This window comes from Schistocerca gregaria, chromosome 3 (assembly GCF_023897955.1).
Source record: "Schistocerca gregaria isolate iqSchGreg1 chromosome 3, iqSchGreg1.2, whole genome shotgun sequence".
Classification (NCBI taxonomy): domain Eukaryota; kingdom Metazoa; phylum Arthropoda; class Insecta; order Orthoptera; family Acrididae; genus Schistocerca; species Schistocerca gregaria.
In genome coordinates this window covers 86,951,491-86,969,410 of record NC_064922.1, presented here as the reverse complement: position 1 = coordinate 86,969,410, position 17,920 = coordinate 86,951,491, and positions in this window count along the sequence as shown.

Genomic DNA, 17,920 nt, shown 5'->3' with positions numbered 1-17,920 from the left:
TGCCGGCGCCACCTCAGTCTAACTGAGAGCCCGCGGTCCACCGAGCGTTGGCTGGGGTGAGGAGGCACACTTCTGACGTTTCAGCTAAGTAGAGCTATTGACATGGTACACACGTACCGTCTATTTTACATTTTATGCTAGTCTTTTGCCCTTTTTGGCGTTGTGTATTAAAATTGGATCATGCCTCTTTAGGTAGTTTGTAGTTTTATTGTGTTCCGAAGAAGGCGCGGTTATCCACGCCGAAACGTAGGTCAACATCCGGTTTCTATTTGCAATCGAGGCGGATTCCTTATAATCATCAAATTAAAACCACTCAAGGAGGATGGAAGAATAAAACAATCATAAATACATACTCGTACTGTAATTTCACTGCAGCTGGAATTGATACCATTGATCAAATGTAGTGCTGCAAGAGGGCAACTAGGAGTTGGCCTCTATCTGCGTCTTACTCTCTCAATGAAATCAGTGCTATCAAAGAAGCCACCGTATTCACCCAGCAACATCCAAAATGGAATGAGAAGAAACACAAGAAACAGCAATTTTTGCCTCTGCAAGATGGGTACGGTATATTGAAACGAATGTAAGAGGATTGTGTGAATAAACTGTTCAGTGAATCGAAAATCAAGGGAGTAACAACACATGCAAGTCATCCTCGAGCAAGTAAAGGTCAGTGCTACGTATGTGTAAAAAAGGCTAAAACGAAGAGGCAAAAGTACAACAATCTACGTTCATCAAAATATGTAGTATTGTGGATTGTGTCATGATCATATAAGCAGAAAAAAATGTGAAATGTGCCATCTGCACTGAATATGAGGACTCAGCGTAGACTGTGTAATATATCAACACATTTGAATTTTTTAGTGTAATATTCCAACTTTTTACTGACTCAACCTAAAATTTATCACTATTAACAGGGTTTATAAGTTACTGCCCTAGTTGAAATATTGGGTTCCCCCTTCCCCCCCCCCCCCCCCCACCCTCTTCGGCAGTCATGACACAAAAAACGTTAGGCCTCCTAGTGTTAAGCAAGATGAGAACCAAACATGGGAATTGTATATTATATTTTAATGATTTCGCCGACTGGTGAAATAGTAATATGTCCTTTCAAATGGTTCAAATGGCTCTGAGCACTATGGGACTTAACATCTGAGGTCATCAGTCCCCTAGAACTTAGAACTACTTAAATCTAACTAACCTAACGACATCACACACATCCATGCCCGAGGCAGCATTCGAACCTGCAGCTGTAGCGGTCGGGCGGTTCCAGACTGAAGCGCCTAGAACCGCTCGGCCACACCGGCCGGCTGTAATATGTCCTCTCCTGTTGTTACGTAAAAAGAAGGCACCTGGTCGACTTGAAACGTAACAGAGTAAAGATGATATGTGTGACGCTCTGTTTACATTCTAGGTCAGCAGGAAATGTACAAATATTTATATATCTGCTTAATCTTTGCATTATAAAAAGAAATATCAACTGTTATCACATGTGAGATGCTGAGCACTTAAGTTATGAATAGTATAAAGTGTGCCACAGGAATTTATTTACAATATGTGTGAAACTCAACAACATATACATCGACCTAGAAATCCACATGGGCCACAACAAAACCGCTATCTACTGGAACTTATGAAAATAAATAAAAATATTTTGCATCATGTATGAATAAATGCAAGCGCTTTAGCGTAATTTTATTAATGAAACCACTTATAAAGTGCAGTAAAAGTATTCTTGTTGCAGTGTGGGAGCACACGACATGGTGTTAGTCAAAATATCTGTATAACTCAATATGAAACATCTGAAGATGGGCTTGAAACCGGTTAAGGAAATAAAATAAAACATTTAACCAAATTCTGCCTGACTTTATTTTCACTTCTGTATTTTACAATTCAGATATTTATTTGTTCGTTGTTATTAGTGAAACGTACTACAACATGTTAAATAAAAAGGTAATTTATAATTTAAGCAAAAGAGTGTGTAACATACATGTCACACAAAGCAAACAGTACATTTTAACTGAAATACATGACAGTGAATAAAATAAAGCAGTGCATGTCATTTACATTATGTTTAGGGAACAGCATTCATTTTCTGTGAAACGGTACAAAACACTCTATGCACAAACCAACATCACATTTGCAGCACATCGTTCGTGGAGTTCCTCTGTAGTTTTTTCAGCACAGTGCCTCCTTTTTTCTGTAGCACCATAGCTACCCATGACTGGTCGAAGCAATTGTTGCTGCAGAATTATCTAGCCATCTGCTAATAACCATTCCACTGTCCTAGCTGCTCTTGTAATCAAAACATTCTCCCTTATTCCCGTTGGACATTGTTTTAGAGGTTGTAAGTTGAGATTCTTTAGGTAGAAGACTCTCACGAATAGTGCCAGCTGCACCATAACCTTGTTCCTTTAGGTGAACCAACAATGTTGGTGACGTAAACAGATTACCAAAGTAAAGCCTGTAGGGCAGATTTTTACTTTCATCAGGGACTGAGTCCATGGAGTTGCCTTGGTCCAAGATTATCTATTTGTCCACCCCCATCTTGTTCACTAGAATCTTCATACAACTCTTCACTAACTTCAGGAGGCTCAATAAATATATCTATTGCGTCTTTTTGCTCCCCCTAAAGAACAGCTAGCATTTTATACACGAGCAGGCCTCTAACAAAGAAGGAATCATTATATTGACTGCTCTGCCTAGCGTGATATACGTGCAACACAATTAAAAACTGGATTTGGAACGATAATAATAATTACATTTTGTGGCAAATCCACAATATAAACTTCAGCTCCTTTAACATTGTAATTAAGCAAATGTTTTGAAAATTTTGAAGTATGTTGCTTTATAAAATAGTACTTACTTCTTATTCCAAGACATAATCTTATTCCGAAAAAGCCTTCGGTGAACGAACAACCAAACACTGCCTTCTTTCTGCTTTCTACAGGCAAAAACTCACTAAAATATTAATAGAGCTTCCTTAATTGAGAGACTTACAACAATATGCATTTTAAATGAATGCATTCACTAACTTCAGGAGGCTCAATAAATATATCTATTGTGTCTTATTGCTCCTCCTAAAGAACAGCTAGCATTTTATACACGAGCAGGCCTCTAACAAAGAAGGAATCATTATATTGACTGCTCTGCCTAGCGTGATATACGCGCAACACAATTAAAAACTGGATTTGGAACGATAATAATAATTACATTTTGTGGCAAATCCACAATATAAACTTCAGCTCCTTTAACATTGTAATTAAGCAAAGGTTTTGAAAATTTTGAAGTATGTTGCTTTATAAAATTTGTAGAATGTTTCTTGACATATATGTCACGCGAGGCAGAAGTAGGTTAAAAAGTATTTGTGGATGGTTGCATCATTCACCAACTCATGTTAGTGTTTATTTACATATTTGTTTAATTAGTGTAGCGCTACACCTGAAATACAATGCAAATATAAAAAGGAAATAACATAAATACAACTGATACATTTAACTAACAAAATATTGCTATGTGCTGATGTCTAGTTTCATTATCTGTCAATCACGAATGTATACTCTCGATTTACACTCGTTAACTGCGCTCTATGGCCTGGTTCGGTGCTCCACAACCACAGCTTAGACTGATCTGCTTACTCCATTTGTGCAGACTGTATGCACAAACTCCATGTCATGTTCAGCTGCACTTTATACTATACTTCTCATGCTGTCGGAGGTCAAAGCCCTGGCGTCTCTGTAGAGGGTAAGTAAGATGTGGGACTCCAGGCAGGCATCAATAGTCTAGGTTTCACACCATTTGTTGTCAATGGCGAAGCTGCTACCAGAAAGCTTTCGGGGCACTGACGAGGGTGGATTTCTGGAGCGAAGTTGGTTTCTTGTCAATCTAGGAACATCTTGATCAATGGTAAATGAAATGTTATTCACTATTTTGGACCCTTCTTTCACAAGAGATTCTTGTTTGTCAACAGAAGAGTGGCTGTGTGGCTGAGTGCTGAAAGTCAGTGTTGTGTGTTCTTAGGAACTCAGGGATGATTCTCACGTTTTCATTGAAACAGGTGCCTATCTTTTTAACGCGAGGGCTGTTGAAACACAAAGGGACAGTATGTGCAGCCATATAAAACAGTAAACTGACGCAGAGTTTCGAAGCGTATCTGCTCCTGCTCTCCAGTTAGCATGGCAGAGTACCTGGAATACCGTTGTTTCACATGTTCATTATTTTCCAAGAAGTTGTTTGAAGATGCTTCTTGAAAGACAGCTTCGCATCATCAAGAGTCATTATATTTGGGTGAGACTAATAGGTAAGCACTGCGCCATTCACAGGAATCTCCATTCTAGAGTCTGGCTGATTTATGATCTCCTGGGGATAGTCCATCCATCTGAGAAAACCCCACACTCCCCCTGTCCCTCCTCCTTCCCCGCCACTCGGGGACTACCCCTTGTCGATACACACATACTCTTGATACCAAATTAATTAAATCGATCACTTAATTAATCTCTTCCTCACTGGTAAATCCCCAAGCCATCTCCTCTTCGCCACCTAGAAATTCACTCTGTGTTGGTGTAGTGTGCGTACTGTAAGACCTTCGGTACAGACACCATCAGATTATTTGACTTGTCGCTCTAACAAAGTAGGCGAGTGTCAGCAATATGTCTCGTGGTCTTATCGTGGCGTGTTTATCTTCTGCCGTTAGGTCAGACGATAGAAATGCCACTTGCACGCTTAGAGTAGCTGATTGATGGTGACCAACTTTAAACAGAACTTGATTAATTTTCACACACATTTATTAAAATAATAAAAAGCATAGATATTACGGAACTTGATTCTGGATGCTGTTTAAACTGACAATCTGAAGTTCCTTTAGTCTTGGTACGTTAATCTTATTCTCACATATCTCTGATACTTGACAAAGTGTCTATACATTTATCTTCATGGCTATGTACAAGAATATGATAATCTTCTTAGGTGCAGACTGAAACTTAATTACACACTAATGTAGACTGGTACGGACAGGTGCAGATGAATGCAGACTCGTACAGACTAATGCAGACTAATGTAGACTAATGAAGACTGACTAATCGGAGGTCTGTACACTCGTTATAATACCTCGTGCGTTCAGGTATCACTGCGCAAGTGTGATCCACGAGGAGAAAAGGTTCTACGTGAGCACCAACCTCATTGGCTGCATTACATATTAAGACGCAGATCGGCGGAAGAAGAATTTGGTCCGTCTCTTAGGTAGCGCCATCTCGTGGTGCAGAGATGGACGAGTGCTGCGCCTGCACTGTTGTGCTTAGCGTGACGCGCTCTAGTGGGAAACTACGCGGAACAATGTACACAACATTTGGAAAGGAAGGATCTCTTGACATGAAATTCAAGAATATACTGTTTATTTAAATTTTCTGGAGTTGAATCTCTTTATTTGCCACCAAAAGTTCGCATACAAAACCACATGTCAAAATTACGTAATTTCACTGCTTCAAATTGGAGGTGTTGTCTTGTTCGAAAATTGTCTTGTGTAGCCTCACCTTGACATGCAGTGACCGACTGAGCTACTGCACAGTGCCACCACCTCCCAGAAAAAATTACAGGAAAGGAACTCACTCTGTGCTGTAGAAGATAGATCTCACGAAATTCAATTCAGTGTCAATAATATATGAGTGCATATTCTCTATTTAACCAGTTTGTGGGAGACAGGTCACTCCACTTTCGTAGAGCTCATGTCTTCACACCCTAGCCCCTTCCCACGACCTAATAACTGTAAGCACCGAGGAATGGAAAGAAGTGTTGTAGAGTGGCCGCCGTTTGTGGTCTCCTGTGCGCCTGTCTGTCGATTAGGCGCCATCATGAAGGCCTAAAAGCACCCAGTGTCCTATTTACAGACCACGATACTAAATACAACGGACCATGGACTAGATTCCTGCCTCTTCTGATCTTCTGAACTCGAACAAAACTTCAGGTGGTGGCAGCTCTTTCATATTCATAGCTGAGGAATACCTGTCGAAAAACATATTCCAGCTCTCTCACTCTCTCTCTCTTTCTCTCTCTCTCTCTCTCTCTGCGCGCGCATGTGTGTGTGTGTGTGTGTGTGTGTGTGTGTGTGTGTGTGTGTGTGTCTCAGGTGCCTACTTCCTGCCCAGCGAGCGTCTGTCATTTGCCACATCAACCCCCTTGTTGTCCTAAACAAACTAGTGGATACCTGGTGAATCACCAGCTATGGATGTTTTGGGAACATCCATCACTCTATCAGAATGGTTGACTAATTAATTAAATTGATACCACCTGTGTGGAACAGCTTCTCCTTGTGTCGTAGTGGCGGATACTATGACTGCCATATTTGGTGAGATTCTATTGTGCATCTCTACGTCTACATTTAGATAGGCACCCTGCACATCACATTTAAATGCCTACCAAAGGGTTCATCGAACAACTTTCGCAATAATTCTCTATTATTCAAATCTCGTACAGAGCGCGAACACATACATCTTTCCGTATGAGCTCTAATTTCGCTAATTTTTTTTATGATGATCGTTTCTCCCTATGTAGGTCAGCGTCAAAAAAATATTTTCGCATTCAGAGGAGAAAGCTGGCGAATGAAATTTCCTGAGAAGATCTCGCTGCAAAGGAAAACGGCCCCAAATCCTGTATCATTTAAGTGACACTCTGTCTCCTATTTCGCGATGATACAGAACGTGCTGCCCTTCTTTAGTCTTTCTCGATGCACTCCGTCAGTCGTATCTGGTAAGGATCCAACACCGCACAGTACTATTCTGAAAGAGGAAGGACAAGCGTAGTGAAGGCACTCTCCATAGTACATCTGTTACATTTTCCAAGTGTCGTGACAATACAACGAATTCTTTGGTTTGCCTTCCGCACAATATTTTTATGTGTTCTTTCCAGGTTTATACGTAAGTATTTAGTTGAATTTACAGCCTTTAGATTTTAATGATTTATCGTGCAACCGAAGTTTAGCGGATTCCTCTTAGCGCTAATGAGGATCACCCCACACTTTTCGTTTTTAAGGATCAATTGCCAATTTTCGCACCATACAGATATCTTTCGTAATTCGTTTTGCAATTTGTTTTGATCTTCTGGGGACTTTACTAGACATAAACGACTGCATCATGTTCAAACAAAGACGGCTGCTCATAGTGTCTCCTAAATCGTTTATGTAGATAAGAAACAGCCAAGGGCCTGTAACATTACCTTGGCGAACGCCAGAAATCACTTCTGCTTTATTCGATGACTTTCCGTCAGTTACTACGAATTGTGACCTCTCTGGCAGCAAATCACGAATCCAGTCTCATAACTGAGACGATATTTTATAAGGATACAATTTCAATACAAGCACCTTGCGTGGTAGTGTCAAAATCCATACAGTAATCTGGAAACACGGAATCAATATGAAATCCTTTGTCAGTAGCACTGAGCACTTGGTGAGGGTAAAAAGATTTGTGTTTACTAAATCCGTGTTGACTGTGTGTCAATAGACCATTCTCTTCGAGGTAGTGTTCGAAAACAAATTATGTCCCAAAATCGTGTTGCATATTGACGTTAATAATGTGGGCTGTACTTCAGTGGAGTACTCCTACTACCTTTCTTCAATATTGGTAGGATCAGTGCAACATTCCATTCACTGGGTACGGATCTTTCGTTGAGTGAACGGTTGTATATGATTGTTAAGTTGTTACGTTAGCTGTTGTTAAGTAATTTAAGTTGCTCCACTACTCCGAGGATGTCTATTTCTACGTTATTCATGTTTGAAGCTGTTATCGTTTCGAATACTTTCTACGTCTTTTTTTGAATTAATTTCTCAAGGCTGTGTTTAGTAACTTTGCTTCAGCAGCACTGTCCTCGATTGTATTTCCATTGCTAATACTCAGGGAAAATATTGAGTCTTTCCTGCTGCTAGCATACCTCACACACGACCAGAATCTCTTTGCATTTTCTGCCAACATTTGAGAAAAAGTTTCATTGTGGAAACAAATGGTTCAAATGGCTCTAAGCACTATGGGACTTAACATCAGACTTAGAACTACTTAAGCCTAACTAACGTAAGGAAATCACACACGTCCGTCCCCGAGTCAGGATTCGAGCCTGCGACCGTAGCAGCAACGCATTTCCGGACTGAAGCGCCTAGGACCGCTCGGTCGCAACGGCCGGCCATTTTGGAAACAATTAGAAGCATCTCGTCTTGAGCCGGCCGGGGTGGCCGAGCGGTTCTAGGCGCTTAAGTCTGGAACCACGCTGGTTCGAATCCTGCCTCGTGCATGGATGTGTGTGATGTACTTAGGTTAGTTAGGTTTAAGTAGTTCTAAGTTCTAGGGGACTGATGACCTCAGACGTTAAGTTCCATAGTGCTCATAGCCATTTGAATTTGAAGTCCGTGCTTAATAAAGTTCCGGCGCATGTCTCGTGCCCTACCGACCTCGTCCGCGCAGTGGGGCCTGCTGTTTCTCTTAAGCTAAGTAACATAGATCTATGCCTGGGTACTGTGGTGCTATCGTTTTATAGTTGACATGGCCAAACTTTGGCATGCAATAGTTTACTATCAATAGCTTCTGAAGAAGGCCAAATTATTTTGGCTGGAACCTTGGTAAAGATTGGTTTCTATTTGCAACTGAGGCTGACGTGTTATATGTTTAATTTCTAGCATCTGTGAAAGATCGGCAATCTTAACGATTTGGCATCCGCTTAAATTTGGCGTATTTTTTTCGTTGTTTCTGCAACAGCGTTCTGATCGTCTTTGTGTACCAAGGAGGATGAGCTCCGTCATTCCTGCCGATAATACTTCTTTGATGCTGTAACAGCCCACCCATAACTTATCTGGTTTTGGCGTGTGTTCGCCCCAGCTAATTGACTAACAGGTCAACAGAGTGCAAAACTGCCGCAATATCGGATAACGCAAAAACGTTATATGGCCCTGTGACTCCTGATTAAACTGCGGTGGCACTCTTGACATTAATTGATTCAGAATTGATCACTTTTAGTTAAAAAAGGGTGCACATTGGTGTTATGTTCAGCTATTGAACACCAGATGCAAATGTTAAATATAAAATTAATTAAGAAATTGACATGGGATTTCAACTGCTTGATTGAAAACAGATGCAGCCGATTAGCATAAATTTATTTTAACTCCGAGCCTTCAATCATCACATTACAAGACTCTCCTATCAGGCAGTGGTAATAAATTGCGTTTTATGTGGAGTAAAGCGCGATAACTGAAAAGTAATTCCTATCGACTGATCCAGGCGTAATGCGAAGTGCGAGAAGAATTCTACAATACATGGCCCATGAAACCCTCGTGGAAACTTTGCCGACGTGATCCAACAAATTAATCAGTGGCCGGAATGGGCGCAATATCACCGAATACAGCGTGGTGGAGCGGCGTCGTTGTGTGGACGTCGGCCGACCTCATGGGGCTGCAGCGCTGCACCCCTAGCTATCTTGCTCAGTACATAGCTGAACCAAATCTTCCTATCTCCAAGCCAGTCGTTCCATTTGCCAAGTCCTAAACTGCAGAGATGCTCACTCTTTCTCAGGCAATCTGAGTAAAGAACGCCACGTACGCACTCTAGGCAAGGTGGGAACAGAAGACCATAGAGGAGACTTCTCCCAGTCTGCTCTTCGCCTCACTTTACCCTCCAGTAAAATCACTTACGCCAATTGCAGCGCAAGTCACGTTAATTATGCGTCGCTTCCCAGCGCCGACCAATGCCTGCTCTGGGAAGTGAACAAATTCCCACAAAATTTCCCTTCCTCTCAACTTCTGCTATTTAGATCCTCCCAGGCCACCCATCAAAGTTAGCTTCTGCACAAAACACCAATTTTTCCAGAATTCTGACTCCCAGGACAGTACTTCAAATTCCTCGGTCCTACGTTCCCATCGGAGGCCGGCGTATTTCATTGGGTAGCTATTCACCTGATTTACTTCAGACTCTGCGGACCGTGAATTCAGCGTGAAGTTGCTATAGTCACGAACACGCATATTTTGGATGTTGCTATAGTCACGAACACGCATATTTTGGCCTCTGTTGACCGCTTCACCGTAGCTTTGTGCGGCTTACTCTCATGTTTCACTGAAAACGGGACGACGGACATTTATCAACAGGCGTACAAGTTGTCCGTCTGCTTCCCGGTACACCAGTATGGGGTCAACCACCCACCCACTGTCACTCATCTTAAGGCAGCTGAAGGCCGCGCCCCGTTACCGCTTTGTCAGAGATTGAGTCGCCCTAAGCTGCCTATTGTTGCTTCCCTTCGCCGCTCCCCAGCCGGCCACGGTCAACTCGAATACTTCCCTGGGATAAGCTAGCCTCCAGTAAATCGATGCGTTTCCACAAAGTTTTCATGTCATGTGAATTACTTTAAAACCATCACCCGACATTAATTATTCCAATACGTCCGTACCATACCCTCTACAAGATGCATTGTGCCTTGTCAGTCATTTTTGTTCAGCCCTACTGTTTGCTCAACGTGAGTTAGGAGATCTTTAATGATTTCATGTAAGGGGCATAGTTCTTGCCAACTTACAATGGCACATCTGATCTACCATTACATTGTTAATTTGGAAGGAGTGGAGATTGTCTTTCAGGAAGGCGTCAAGTGAGTTCTTATCTTCGTTTTCGAATAGGTATAATTTCAGTTTATTTTCGGATGAATTGGGATTACAATATTCAGTCTCGCTACGAGGAACCAGCTTTCAGTAATCCTTGTATAGGTTTTGAGTTTTTGACTCTTGTTATTAGCTTAGGGTTATTTGTTGCTAAGAGGTCAAGTGTGTTTTCACAAACGTTTGCTATTCACGTGAAATAATGAACTAACTGCTCGAAATAATTTTCAGAGAATGCATTTTGCTCAGCATCGGATGTGTCCTTACACAATCTGTGGAGGGGTTTGATTGATGTGTGTCCTAGCAGTACCACTATTGGAGGCAATAAATGGACCAAAGTGATGTCTCAATTGGAAGCATTGCTGTATAAAATGATAGTTAGAATTTAAAATTCTTTGTGAATCTACACCATCACGGTTGTGGAATTAGCAACCACTACAGGACTGCTAATTTTATTTTATAAAGCACTACAGAATTCCTAAATTTGTCCTCTCAGATATGCCACGAAGAAGAAGGAGTAACAAAGGGAGTACAGCCTGACGAAATACCACTACCACTGTAAGACAGAGTGAACTGCAATGTTTTGAGTAGCACTAAACCATGATCCTAGTGGCTGACGTGGCTAGATGCCTGAGATCGCTGAAACCGCTACATACAGCCCATTCACCTAACAGATGTACACACACAGCATACCCATCCCCTCAGACACCAACAGCGCCAATGCTAAGAGGTTGGAGGGACTGCAGCTGACAGCAGTGGCAGTCGTGGACACGTATGTCTGACAGAGTGCAGAGGGCATGGAGGGCATCAGTATGTCCTCCGCAACAACTTAGAAGTGATCGATACTGAATCCCTCAATTTTACACACAGAATACATGCAACACATGTGATTGAAGAGACAGCCCAATGCATACCGAGTATTAGTTCACTCTTCAACTAGCCAGAGGACACCACGAGGCTCACTGCTGCAGCTTGTCTAAGCTGCTGCAGTCAAGAACCAACTAGTTGACTGAGTGGAACTTTCGTTTGTACCTGCCACTCTTGACAGGTTCAAGCCAGAATAGTCAATTCGTTTTGGTCATTGGCTACCTCCACTACACACCTGGATGGCCAGAAGAATCGTCCTAAGAAACTAGTCACATATTTGTCGACGTAATTACAATTAAACATTACTGTTGCAGACCAAATCTGGTGACATTCGACAGTGAGTGAAGTACTGCAAATACCTGCTTCTGAGGACTATGGGTCTGGGATGAATCTTACCTTGGAGTGTCAATATCTATATTCTCCCTATGACTGGGCATAATTTTTCTTACAAAATCATTCATCCCGCCCCCCTTACGGCTATCGATGCAGTCAAATACCATTTGTCCACATCAAATCCACACCTCTCTTACAACCAGACATAGCATGTGAGAGCACTGACCACAGCAACTTTACAATCCCACTCACCTTTATAAGTCTGCTGATCATGGCGAACCTATCATACAACCCCTACTAAGTCTAATACTGAGCTAATAACTAAATACTGGTGACGCCAACCAACATTCAGCGAAATTCCGCGTTAGATGGATATGCTCAAATTTTTTTTTTTCTTTTTTTTTTTTTTTTTTTTTTTTTTTAGTGGTACTAGAACATCTCAGGAAGAGAGATCACCATGTATATAAAGCTGTCTTCGTTCTACAGGCACACTCAAGTATTGAAAATGATATACATGTCAAAAACGATACATGCTTTATAAATTAATGTATGTTACTGCTTCTGAATGAAGTGGTTTTCCACAAAAGTACTGCGACAGTGAATATAGATGGTGATTGCTGGGATGTGTATTAACCCCGTCTTGCCACTTGTCACTCATAAGCAATCTACAAAATTCTATGACCAATACACTAGCTTTTCAGATCTGTAGTGTTAGACTTTCTGGCAGAAATTCCGTCTCCATTTTGGAATCAAGCCTCTCCATTCAACCACAGACTTGGGTTGGATCCTATCGAGATGTCTTTCAATGATTGCAGTCACTGGTGAGTCATACTCATGGCACTCTGCATCTTCTATCTGTTCCACAGTCTCTGCCTCACCCATCCTGCAGCTTTACACGTGGTAGTTCCAGTTTAAATCAGAGTTCTGTGAAAGTCAGAGAACCATATAAATACCATCAACAAACGGTGTGAGCTGATTTAATGCCATGGGACCATGTTTTTTGCGCACAGTGGAAATGGGAACATGTTGTCGTAGCTCACCAACCACGTACAATGTGTAAGACCAGCTTCAAATGAAGCATTCACCTGAAACACGACATAGTACACTAGACTGTGCGAGTGATTACGGTGATATTTCTTATCAGGAAAATTAGGGGAACTTCACATCTGGAGCAAGAATGCGGCTTGTGACACTGCATTGTCATGTTTTCCAAATTACATACAGGCACTGCAGGCTGAATGGGATTTGGAATGCTTAGATTGCATTTATGTCTGTCACTCAAAATTCTCTCTCTCCTCATTAATTTGTACCATCCAGCAGAAAAGAGCAATGAAATGTAAAAAGTTTACTAACATCACCCGACAGAGAACACGCTAATATATTGCTACACACCTCTCTTCCGATATACCGAAAACAAATACCATCTGCATGTTGACAAGCATATGTGGCGATCCGATTAAATATACAGACCGGAGTCCACTGGAGCAACTAGCCAGTAACTGAAGTCGTTGCACAAACTGGTGTAAACTTTTGTTGCCTGTATTTTTTTTTTTTTTTTCCATCAGTCTACCGACCGACTGGATTGATGCGGCCCGCCACGAATTCCTTTCCTGTGCTAACCTCTTCATCTCAGAGTAGCACTTGCAACCTACGTCCTCAATTATTTGCGTGACGTATTCCAATCTCTGCCTTCCTCTATAGTTTTTGCCCTCTACACCTCCCTCTGGTACCATAGAAGTCATTCCCTCATGTCTTAGCAGATGTCCTATTACCCTGTCCCTTCCCCTTATCAGTGTTTCCCACATATTCCTTTCCTCTCCGATTCTGCGTAGAACCTCCTCATTCCTTACCTTATCAGTCCACCTAATTTTCAACATTCGTCTATAGCACCATATCTCAAATGCTTCGATTCTCTTCTCTTCCGGTTTTCCCACAGTCCATGTTTCACTACCATACAATGCTGTACTCGAGACGTACACCCTCAGAAATTTCTTCCTCAAACTAAGGCCGGTATTTAATATTAGTAGACTTCTCTTGGCCAGAAATGCCTTTTTTGCCATAGCGAGGCTGCTTTTGATGTCCTCCTTGCTCCGTCCGTCATTGGTTATTTTACTGCCTAGGTAGCAGAATTCCTTAACTTCATTGACTTCGTGACCATCAATCCTGATGTTAAGTTTCTCGCTGTTCTCAATTATACTACTTCTCATTACCTTCGTCTTTCTCCGATTTACTCTCAAACCATACTGTGTACTCATTACTGTTCTTTCCGTTCAGCAGAGCACTTAATTCTTCTTCACTTTCACTCAGGATAGCAATGTCATCAGCGAATCGTATCATTGATATCCTTTCACCTTGCATTTTAATTCCACTCCTGAACCTTTCTATTATTTCCATCATTGCTTCCTTGATGTACAGATTGAAGAGTAGGGGCGAAAGGCTACAGCCTTGTCTTACTCCCTTCTTAATACGAGCTCTTCGTTCTTGATCGTCCACTCTTATTATTCCCTCTTGGTTGTTGTACATATTGTATATGACCCTGTCTCTCCCTATAGCTTTCCCCTACTTTTTTCAGAATCTTGAACAGCTTGCACCATTTTATATTGGCGAACGCTTTTTCCAGGTCGACAAATCCTATGGACGTGTCTTGATTTTTCTTTAGCCTTGCTTCCATTATTAGCCGTAACGTCAGAATTGCCTCTCTCGTGCCTTTACTTTTCCTAAAGCCAAACTGATCGTCACCTAGCGCATTCTCAATTTTCTTTTCCATTCTTCTGTATATAATTCTTGTAAGCAGCTTTGATGCATGAGCTGTTAAGCTGATTGTGCGATAATTCTCGCACTTGTCAGCTCTTGCCGTCTTTGGAATTGTGTGGATGATGCTTTTCCGAAAGTCAGATGGTATGTCGCCAGACTCATATATTCTACACACCAACGTGAATAGTCGTTTTGTTGCCACTTCCCCTAATTATTTTAGAAATTCTGATGGAATATTATCTATCCCTTCTGCCTTATTCGACCGTAAGTCCTCCAAAGCCCTTTTAAATTCCGATTCTAATACTGGATCCCCTATCTCTTCTAAATCGACTCCTGTTTTTCTTCTTCTATCACATCAGACAAATCTTCACCCTCATAGAGGCTTTCAATGTATTCTTTCCACCTATCTGCTCTCTCCTCTGCATTTAACAGTGGAATTCCCGTTGCACTCTTAATGTTACCACCGTTGCTTTTAGTGTCACCAAAGGTTATTTTGATTTTCCTGTATGCTGAGTCTGTCCTTCCGACAATCATATCTTTTTTGAAGTCTTCACATTTTTCCTGTAGCCAATTCGTCTTAGCTTCCCTGCACTTCCTATTTATTTCATTCGTCAGGGACTTGTACTTCTGAATTCCTGATTTTCCCGGAACATGTTTGTACTCCCTCCTTTCATCAATCAACTGAAGTATTTCTTCTGTTACCCATGGTTTCTTCGCAGCTACCTTCTTTGTACCGATGTTTCCCTTCCCAACTTCTGTGAAGGCCCTTTTTAGAGACGTCCATTCCTCTTCAACTGTGTTGCCTACTGCACTATTCCTTATTGCTGTATCTATAGCGTTAGAGAACTTCAAACGTATCTCGTCATTTCTTAGAACTTCCGTATCCCTGTACTGTATGATGACCATATTCCACAGACTATCCACCACAAGGGAGGATTCCTATTTTTCCTCTCATAAGCAATTTGATACATTGTTTTTCTGCTGTAACACATCCAAGCAGTGTACGACTACTCCTTTGCACCACCACACATTTTGTTTTTCCACTACTACTTACAAGTGTGTCCCGTGCTAAAGTGACATTAACATGTTTTGATCCATCAGCTCTCACAGAAAGATGAACATCGCTTGGTGTATGCAATGCTACTCCTACAACACATAGGATGTTTGAAATAAAAGTCAGAGGTGGTGTTCCTTATTGACAAAATGTGGAGAACATTGCAACATATGAGAAGTGTTTCCAAACAGCTCCCCTTGGGTGATGATCTCTAGATGTAATCTCCTCTTCCACAGATGGGGTAGCAGATGTCGCTGTGTTCCATATTTTGAAGTGATCCCGAGCAATGATTAATCGTATTGGTGGTAAATGTTATACCCAGATATATGATCGCTGATTCGGTGTCCTAGGTTGTCATCCTGACCTTCGAATCTTCAGACACTCTCTCTTTCATTTTTATGACATATGCTGCATTAACACGTGTGGAACAAGGAAATATTCTAAGTGACTAAATATCATAGAGTAAAGATAACATGTATCATCAGTTGTCAATCTCACCATGGAATAATTTTCATCCTCCTAGGTGAGAATTTAAGTACCCTAATTCCTACTCATTTTTTGTCGAGTTTTTACAGTTTTCATGCATTTTCCAACAATTTTCCTTCTGTTACCGAGTTTTCCATAATTTCATCGCATTTTACTCAATTACTCGATGTCCGAAGCACCACTTTTGACGAATTATCACGTTATTGAAATGTCTCATTGCGTTGGTCTCATGATGCAACCAAGCAGTGACATTGCCGCATGGTTCACAATTTCTGTATCATTCCTAAGCCACCCTATCAGTTACTTTGTGATGATCATATCATCTGGACATATCGCGAACCCTGTTGCGCAGCCTACATCGTCTGGCACAAATAATTATTCTTAGTGTAGGAAATAGCCTCAGTAGAATGGCTGTTACAGTATCAGACTAAGAAACTTGGTCGATATCGTTAACTGCAGTCAGTACAAGTTTTGACCAACAGTTATACTCTTTGCAAAAGCGAAGTATAAAAGTGCACTGATTACATGGAACTCTGCTCACTCTGTTTCTGCACAACATGTGGAATATAATGTGTATAGTACCCTCGCATATATGGTCGTTTTCAGATTAAATCAGAGACGGTTCTTGTAGGAAGGGGCAGTTAAAGGCAGAGGAAGAGTTACGAGATTCATAGACGGTGGCCATGTAGAGATTTGCTCTGGGTCCATGCCCTATAGTTTCAATGAAGGGGAAGCTCATTTCGAAATAGAGGACTGTGAGCTAGAGGTTTGAATCTCTGACTTTATCCCACAAATTCGAAAGTACTTTTTGACTCCATTCACATAGGGAGAGATGGCAAATCGTAATAAAATCTTGCCGATTTATAAACTGTTTTGGCTAAGGAAACTCCACTCTGCTGATAGCGATTTCATACACTACGAAACAGTATTTGTGTCATGTGGTGTGGGCTGTGTAACAGGGTTTGCAATATTCCCAGATGTATATGACTCTCGCAAAGTAATCGAGGGGGAGGTTTAGCAGTGACACAGAAATTGATAACTGTGCTGGTAAAATGTCATTGTCTGGCAGCATCACTAGATCGACGCTATGAGACGTTCTGTTGACGTGGCAGTTCGTCGGGAGTGGCACTTCGGATCTTGATTCATTCAGTAAAATGCGTTGAAATTACGGAAACCTGATAACATTGTGTAATTTGATGGAAAATATATAGAAATGATGCAAATAAGACAAAAAATGTGGAGGGATGAGGGTACTTGCATGCTCACAGGGTTGTATGAAATCATTCCATTCCTCCCCCAGTGGAATTGACAACTGATGGTGTATACTGTCTGTGCTCTAGGGGTTTAATGCCTACCGAATTACCTCCCTGTTCCACATGTGGTTATGCACTGTCAGTCATAAAAAAGGAAGATAAAGTGTTTGAAGATCAGGATGAAATGGAACACTACTCAATCACTGTGGGAGATGAGATTAAACTTAGTGATTATCACCTTTGGACAGCAGTATGAAAATGTTTCACAATGCAGCTACCTCTTCCAGTTTCCGTATGTTGCAATGTCCTCCACATTTTTGTTAATAAGAAACACCTTTTATTTCAACCAACCTGTATGTTGTGGGAGCAGCATAGTTTACGCAGTGAAAATAACCAGCTTTCTGTGAGAGACAATGGATCGAAATTTCGGTTTAGCACCTGATGCACATCTCGAAATCGTGTTGGAAAAACTAAATGTATGGCAGTGTACAAAGCTGTAGTAATACACTGATGGGATGTGTTACAGCAAAAAATAATGTATCAAAGTGTTGATGAAAGAATAGCAAA